Raw genomic sequence first — 8,777 nt, 5'->3', positions numbered from 1 at the left:
GTAATAGAAGTGGTTGGGAAATATTGAGATAAAACATGTTGGGGTTTTTTTTCCAGGTTGGATGAAATATTTTGATTGAGGGCAAATTAATGAGGTTGCTGAGCCAATGGGGTGAAAAGTCAGTTATCTCCATAAATTCTAGTCCCTCTGGAGTGGACCTGCTGGACACTTTGCACAACCATTAATGGTGATGTGGTGGACAGACACTAACTCATGTCTGCATGAGGTAGACGAGGAAAGGCTTTTAAAAGGAGGTATTTGCTAAGAGAATGTTTAACATTTGTTTTTGCTTCAAAAACACATTTTCAAAGAGAGGATCCCATCCAAAACATATGTTCCCTCCCTGTGTGGGCAGGCATGCAAACACTAACGTGGGACCGAGCAAACTGCAGAGGAGAGCATGGAAGCCAAAGCTAAAACTCTCCCATCTTGCTGCTGAGGCTTCCTCATGATAAAGCTGCTGCTCTGTAATTTTGGCACTGAGAAAGGGATGGACTGGGCCTGTCCTGTCTCCTGGGTGTCTGAATCCCCTTGTCCCTTCACCCATTGGCACCGTCTTGCACCACGTTGTTTGCCTTTGGTGAATGACCACGTAAAATCTATCGGGATGTGAACCTGTGCCGTATTGCTCTTCTGCTTAAGAGAATAAATCCCTTTTTCTCTTTTCATGGTTTCACTTGTGACATACTGGTATTTTAACTTCAGTCCACACAGTGCCTAGCTTCACCAGCAAGCTACTGCATTATCTGCAGAAATACGAATAAGCTATTTCTCACAGAAAATGTTGCACTTTTCACATTTTAGCTGGCTTGGAAGGTAGCTCTGCTACCAAGAGATACGAAGATCTGAAACCCGTCATCCTTGGTGGGAAAGGCCATAAGAAGGGACTGTCCCATGGGGAGGCCACTATGGGAGCTGCATCACCCTCCAAGCTTAGGAAATTTAGGATCACCCAATGCCATTTTAAGATTTGGGGTAAAGTTTTTTGTATGAAGCAGAATTTCTTCCTCCTGTGAGCCCAACTCGAGGTGGCAGTGAAAATGATCTACGAAATAAAGCTCTGCACCTTATATAGGAAAGCTACCAAAAATATATGGATTGTGGAATTACTCTTTGCTGAGAAGGGAATTCAGATTTTATACTTCCTATTGTGTTTTATTTCTTGTATCATTACAGAATACACAAGCAGATTATTCCCCAGCCACAAAAACAGTTGCAGCGAGATGCTGCAGTTGAAAAGAACAAAACAGGCAACAGTTCAACATTCTCAGTTAAGATCATTATGATACTATTAATGGATATTAATTTCTGTTTATTTTACAAATATTAGGAAACTAGTTTTCAAATTCACACCTCACCAAATGCTTTACAACAATGATTTGTTTCATTAATTTTATCTGCTGCATGCCTTGTTTTTTTATAGCAGGTTCTTTGCTGAGAGACATTAATCTGTGATAGAGCCTCCTAAGAGCCTGTGCAGAGGATCCAAGCTGATGAATGTTGGTGTACAGGCTGCCCACCACTGTCAATTTTTCAATTTGCAGTGTAGTTGGGTCACATAATAAATTTCTGGGGGTTTTATTTTTATTTTACAGAAGCCTTGAATTTTTCTGTGCATATTTTCTCACTGTTTTAACATACATATGAGCCCCGAACATCCAAATGTCAAATTCTGTGTGATATGGGTTAGGTAATAAACTCTATGGTATTATTTTTAGAATACCTATAAAAATAGTTAACGCAGTTTAAAGTCATGTCTTTGTTAAATATTCAGTGTAGAATTGGTTTTTAGCTGAATTCAGTATCCACTGTTTCTGAGTTCCTCACTGATAAATATAAAATGCTAATGGAAAGTGAACAGGAAAATATTCTGCATATGCTAAACGACATATTCAAAATGCAAAAATGCTTGTGCCATGTGTTTAAAAAAATAAAGTGGGTTAGTGGTTACACCTGGATGATAAAGAGAGCAGTGCACACATCCTTATTTAAAATATTTTCCTTAAATTCTCAAGTTTTGCAAAATGTCATGGCTTTCTCTATTATGGCAAGAGCAGAGAGTGGCAGCCAACACTGGATTCTATTTCTGATTTTGATCCAGATTAATTCTTCCTGGAGGATGTTCTGGAGCTGAGTGTGGCAGTGTTACCCCGGTGCCCCTGTGCCCATGACAGGGGATGTGGGCGGGCAAGCAGCCCAAAGGGAGCAGAGTCAGGCCCCTCCAGTGCCACCAGCTCCACCCCAGTCATGTCTGGCACCCAGATCATGTACCACTTGTGAGCCAGCATTTTTACAGCCCTTGATCAGAGGGTTGAACACATCCTTACACCTCCCAGGTGGTGAACTCCTCCCCAGAAGGATCAGGAGGCAGGGCTGGAGGTCTGCACAACCTTTCTCCAGGTAAGGGCAAGCCCAAGCGAGGGTTTTACAGGCTGAGCCAAGTCCCAAGTGACTTTTTCTCTTGTGTTCCCTGTCTGTCTGCTGTGAATGCTCCCTGGGATGCTGAATTCCTCTGCTGAAAACTGGAGGCGGAGCTAAAACTCAGGTGTTGGGACTGGACCTGCAGTCACTGCTCTGAGTCTGGTGTCTGTCAGGCACTGCCAGCGAGGGATTGGTGCAGAAATGGCAGAGGGGGAACACTACAGCAACAAATGGCTGCTGCTGCATTCCCTCCCCTCCTCCCCAGTCCCTGGGCCAAATTTCTTTATCCTTTTCAATGTACCTCAAAACCAATGAAGTCAATAGAAAAACCAGTTAACCAGACCCTGAATCAGCCCTTGGTTTGCTTAAACTCCAGTGCTGTGGAGTTAACCCCTGACACGCTTTAGTTTACCTTCATGTCTTTCCCCAGAGTAGACAGAAAATCCTATTTTTCATGTTTGTTTCCCTGGACCTTGGCCAGCTGAATAGAGGTCAAATACGTCAAGCTGGGTCTAAACTACAGCAAAAAAATGAGCTGCATTTCAGCCTGTTTTTCTAGCAGAGTGACAATATAATTCATGTTTATACTCCTGCCTTCACCACCGTCCTGCTGTTTGACCTTGGCAAAGTCACTTCATCTTTTTGGACCTTCATTTCTCCTCCAGCTTGTTCCTTTTGCCTTTAGACTTATATGGGGCAAAAATAGACAAATATCTGGGGCAAAATGTGGCTTACGTGGTGCAGTGGATTACTACAACGAAGTGCTTCTACCTCCTGGACTTGAGGTCCAGGCAGAAGTTTTGGAAAATAATATCAACTAAATTCCAAGCATAGGATGAACACAGAGTAATGTACTGTCCCCATGTAGGCCAAGGGTTTTCAGCATTTCCACCCAAATTAGCAGGCAGCTCTTTGATGCAGAGCAGCACTGAGCCCACCAGTTCTGCCATGCAGCAGGAAAAGCTGGTTCAGATAAGACCAGGAGCTGAGTATACGTGAAATGCCTTCATTTGAGTGAAACTCTCATTTTAATTGAGATGTTTGGCTGTCTCCAGATCTAATTTCATGATCCAAACACCCCAATTTCCCTATAAGAATGTGTTCAAACATTGCTTGACTGCTATTCTCCTTTGCTGCAGAGCTTGGAAGTCATCACAACTGATGAGGAGCCATTACAAAGTTGACAATTTGCCCCTTTTCTTCAAAGAAACAATTCTGCAGAGCTTCATTCCTTTCAGCCCACACCGACTCTCATCCAAAGCCTTCCCTGCTGCTCGAAAGAAACCTGAAATTTCCCAACTGCAGGATTAAACTCATCCTCGCCCCCTCCAAACAAACAAACAAATAACAAAGGAGGGAAGAAATTATCTCTACAGTAGGGAGATGAAGGTAAAGAGCTTATACGTTAATCATTAGCAGAAAAAAACCCAACACAACTGAAGTTGGAAGGAAAGAAGACACAAAGGGGGAATTGGAAGGGGAAAAAGGCAAGAGCAGGAGATACAAAGTGAGGCTGCCAGGAGTGTTTGTCTGCTGTGTGAGAGTGGCCAGAGCCCTGTCCAGACTGGGAGAACGGAGTTATTCAAGTTTTAAGCTCCCAGCATTTCCCGCAGTGACTCCCCCGGGTCCCAGCTCTCCCGCACCCCCTGGGTGGGGGCCACCCACCCTCTGTCCCCGCTGTCGCCCTGTGCTCTGCCTTGCAGGAACGCTGAGAGCTGGGAGGGAGGGAGGGCAGGAGGGAGGGAGGGCAGCCCAAAGCCAGCACCCCCCTGCGCCTCCTTTATGCCCATCACTTATTCATTCTCCCCTTCGCCCCGTGATGACTACTTGCAAAATAAGCGAGAATTTCTTGATATTTATTATCATTATTTTAATTTTTTTTTTTTTTTGGATATGTGTGGTCTGGAAGGAGTTAAAGTCATTATCTCCTCGATGTCCACCGCATCCCCGCATCCCCGCTGAGCTCCATCAGAGCTGCCGGGGCAGTGGCAGCGGTGACTTCACCTCCGAGCGCCGCAGCCTCGCGCGGTGCCCAACTGCTGGAGTTTGCTAATTTGTGTGTTTTCACTCGAGGCCTGCTGATTCAATCATTTTAAAGATGCCCATTTCTTCCAAGCCAGGGATTTTATGACTCTAAGGATTAGAAGCTGTTATCCCAACAAACCCTGGAGCTCTATATATTCTGATTTTATGGTAAGCTTCACTAATAAACTGTTTAAAACATATGCTAATTGTGTTTATTGTATTCTTTAATTATCATATGTATCATTAAAGATGTACTATCCTGTTTGGAATCCTAATACCTAATGCCCTCTTTTTATTTATTTATTTTCTTTTTTTGGTATCGTTTCACAGTACTGCATCACTTTAAAAAAAAAAAAAAGAGGAAATGGAAATACAGATATATATTTTAACAAGGAAGCTTATTTTCAATTTTCATTGTTTATTTAAAAGTAGAGTCTTTGTATTTAAGTTGAAATCTCTCTCATGAAGAAAGGCAGGCAGGGAATGACATAACAAAACATGGCATTCTGTCTCTGTGCATTTTATTCTTTAATTCTTTTTTAAAAATACGCCTCCCTATCATCTACTATGCTTAGTTTTCTGTTTTCAGACTGCTCAAAATGATAATTTACCCAGCTGAGTTGGGTTACAAAAGATCAGAATAATTGTCCCCTCATTTCTGTTATATCTCATTATTCTTATCATACATACACACGCTCACACCCCAGCAGTGCATAATAAATAAGGGTGTATTATGTATACGTACATGCACCCATGTATACAAATGTATATCCACACTAATTGTGCTCATTTTTACCCATTAATGAGAAGCTGTGTTTCCAAAATAGAGATACCTGCCATCTGAGCTGTGTGAGCAATTTTCACTATTTTGAAGCCTAATCTTCATCCTGAATGCTGTTTTATCCTGTTGCTTTAAAATAAGGGTGCCCCTGCATAATAAAATCCTGAAATTTGGATATATTCCCCTGCTCATGACTGGCTCCCAACAGCCAGAACAATGTCCCTCAGCCCTGGCTGCTGTTGAAGGCAGAGGCCTGCCCTGATTCCTCTAGCAGTTTTATTATTTTTGTTCTTTTTGTTTTTCACTTGGGAAAACAAGCCGGCATTAACATGGGGCATTTTGCTCATTGCTGAGAGAGAAAACAGCAATAAAAAAAATCCCAGCGTTTTTCAGCTGCGCGAGCCAGGGGAAGGGCAGGAAGACGCATGTGCAGCGAGAGCAGCCCGTGGTCATCAATATTGCAGATGAGAATTATAAATATGTGCAGGCACATGACAGAAAAACACAGCCACGCTCTTGCTGTACTTGCACTCCAGCTCAGACCTTTGAGTTATCTTTCCCCCCCTGCATTTGAGGAATATCCTGGGAAAAACATGATTATCCCAACACAGAGTTTTGTTTTGATGAAAAAGAATGAAAATGCTGGGCTGCTTTGCTGCTGGCAGAGTGGGGGATTTGATGTCAGGAGTTTATCAGACTTTTTTTATTTTAGTTGGTGAAGAATGTTTCCTTTAGGTACCAGATGTTAGTGTCACCTCATGAATGAAACTGCTTCTGCAAATTCAAGGATGTCATTTGCATTCACTCATTCTAAATAACGTTCAAAAGTGGCAATGCTGCTTGCATTAAAAATTCTTTTTCCAGGCAAAAGAGACTCTGCTTGGGTATCCAAGACATGATAAACAACTGGGATTTGGATTCTTTAACAAACTTGTTAAAGAAGTGCACTATTGGGCCAAAAACTTTAAAAGCCATGTAATTTTGGTTCCTAAATACCAAAATTGTGGCAACCCACAGCCTAAGCATCCCCATCAACAATACAGAACTTAATGTCAGGTCAGTTTCTGTTTGTGGGGGTGATGGGTGAATTTAGGACAAAGTGCCTGCATAGCTCTTATCACTTTTCACTTGCTGGGATCCCTGAGGACAGGATTAATTGTTTGTTTTGCCTTTTTGGAGATAAAACCCATTGTTAGTTTGACATTGAGCCACAGGTGCTCTTCAAGCTGCAGGAGGAAGTAGAGGATTGTATCCTGTCAAAACAACCCCACTGTGGTTAGAGACATCTCAGCCCATGGCTGACTTTATCCTGGATTCCATGGGTGTAATATTTGGGGTCTTGGTGTGTCTGGGAGGCCCTGGGGGAGCACATCCCCCCTGCCTACACCAGCCCAGCCAGCAGAGCTCTGCCCTTGCTGCAGCCCCTGGATAATTTTGCACAGCCCCACACAATTTAAAGCATCACCATCTCTCCTTATTATATTAATGGATTTTATGCTACTTTTAAAATTACACTGTTTTCAAACAGGAATACATTTGAATGTCAGACTCTAATACCCAAATATAAATGTCAAGACCTCTGTACATCTCCGACATGTAGGAGCTAATTTAATCATCTCAGTGAAACGATTTCAGTTCAGACAATCACTTTGTTCGAGTGGAAGGGTTATGAAGAGGGTGCACAGCCGCAGGAAAGTGCTTACACACTATTTAGGGCCTTGTTTTTATAAAAAGGAAACCAAGATGGGCATTTGTTTAGGAGTGGAAATTCCCAGCCCCTGCCAAGCTGATGATAACTGAGGTAATCGCACTGCAGGCTCGGAAAAATGATGCGTGGCACCCAGGAATAGTAAATGCTCACTTGTTGGGGAGTGAAGAAGAAGGGGAGGGGGCAGTGATGGAAAATGATTTTTCCCCCCTGTGTCTGCAGGAAAAAAAGGTCAATCTTGTGAAATCTAGGCTGCCTGGTCAGTGAGAGCTGCTGAGCTCCCGAGTGGGTGATCCCGCTGGCTGCACACACGGATAACAGGGACACGGGAGAAAAACCAGCAGCAGTTTTGCATTTGGACTGAGGGCTCCTGCATCTAAAACTCAGCTTAGGCAGTTTCATTCCTCCTTTTTACATATGGCATTTAAAAAAAGCAAAGGCAGTGCAGGCAGGTTTTTTTTTTTTCTGAAGGGTAACAGCTAAACAGGGCTGGCAGGAGCTTATTCCCTATGCGGGCCTGCTACCCCCAGCATCACGGTACTCCACCATAACCCATGGCTTCAAACTTCTCTGGGACAGAGGGAGGTTCCTCCCAAATTTCAGGGGTAGCTGGGATCAGCTCCAGGCCATTGCTGTGCATAGACTCCTATCAGCAGGGTTGCAGTAACTGTATGGGAAAGAGAAAGAAACACCCTAGCTCCTTCCTGGAGGATCAGGGAGGCTTGAGAGGAAGTAGCACAATTAGAGAAAGATGGGAAAGAGAAAGTAGAAGGGTGTATCAGAGCCTGGAGACATGGGGAAGGGATGGTTAGGGACCCCAAAGTTAACAAATGAATCAATCCATGTGTGGGGAATGTTTGACCATGTCCTTTCTCTGGGTGTGCCATCACCTCCAGAGGTGCAGCCCAGCACAGTCTGCACGGGAGCTGATCCAGTTCCCACTGAAGATGCTGGGAATAAGCACAAATTCAGTGCTGAGGGCACTTCACTATCTTGAATTTAAAACTTCCAGCCCTAATTCTGTCTTCACAGCAAGTAGGATTAAAAACTTTGAACTGAAATAATGTTGCTGCTGTTTCATGCACCCCCAAACAAAACAAACTGAAAGAATAATCAGGGCTGCAGTCCATGTTGGAGAGCTTTGGTGAAAGAAGCTTAATTTGTCGGGTTACTTGTTACAATTAGATGCAGTATAGATGATGTCAAGTTATATTAACAGCTCTAAGATTTTCCAAGTGTTGGTATGAAAACTGCCCAGCCTTGATAATGAGAACATGCGCAGGAGAGCTTTGTAAAACAATCAAAAATCAATCCTGTGTGTCAAGTTGAACATATCAATGAGACAGTTTGCAGTCAGAGGGTTTTCTTATGAAGTGCTGTCAACAGTCAATGCTACACTTGTCTGATCCGTTCAGCCCCGCTAAGTGGAAAGATTTCTCTTTATATTAACCCAATAGAAAAGGAAAGGAAAACCAGGAAAATGTAAGCCACAGTAATTCATCTCAAGTATCCTGAAGGACAATTAGCAACAAAGGCTAGCGGTGGTAAGCCTGCTCTTTGGTGGGGTTTGGAGATCCGGGGCTGTAATTATTGAGCCATCCTGCTGAATAGCACAATCAATGCTTGACGGCTGCGCCGGTGCTGCGGCTCAGCTCTTGTGTAAATGAAACGTCAGGCTGGGGGAAAAGGGGCCATTGTGTTTACCCGAGCCTGGATTAGCTTTTAGAGAACAATGAATCTGCAATCGACGCAGGACATTTTAATGGTGTTGTCGGGATCTTTCTTAACAGGAGGTTGGGGTGATGGAGAGGGAGGGAGAGCGGTGCTGGCGGGGAGGATGGA

This window comes from Motacilla alba, chromosome 20, assembly GCF_015832195.1.
Source record: "Motacilla alba alba isolate MOTALB_02 chromosome 20, Motacilla_alba_V1.0_pri, whole genome shotgun sequence".
Classification (NCBI taxonomy): domain Eukaryota; kingdom Metazoa; phylum Chordata; class Aves; order Passeriformes; family Motacillidae; genus Motacilla; species Motacilla alba.
The sequence above is the reverse complement of the archived record's forward strand: the minus strand, read 5'-3'. Positions refer to the sequence as shown.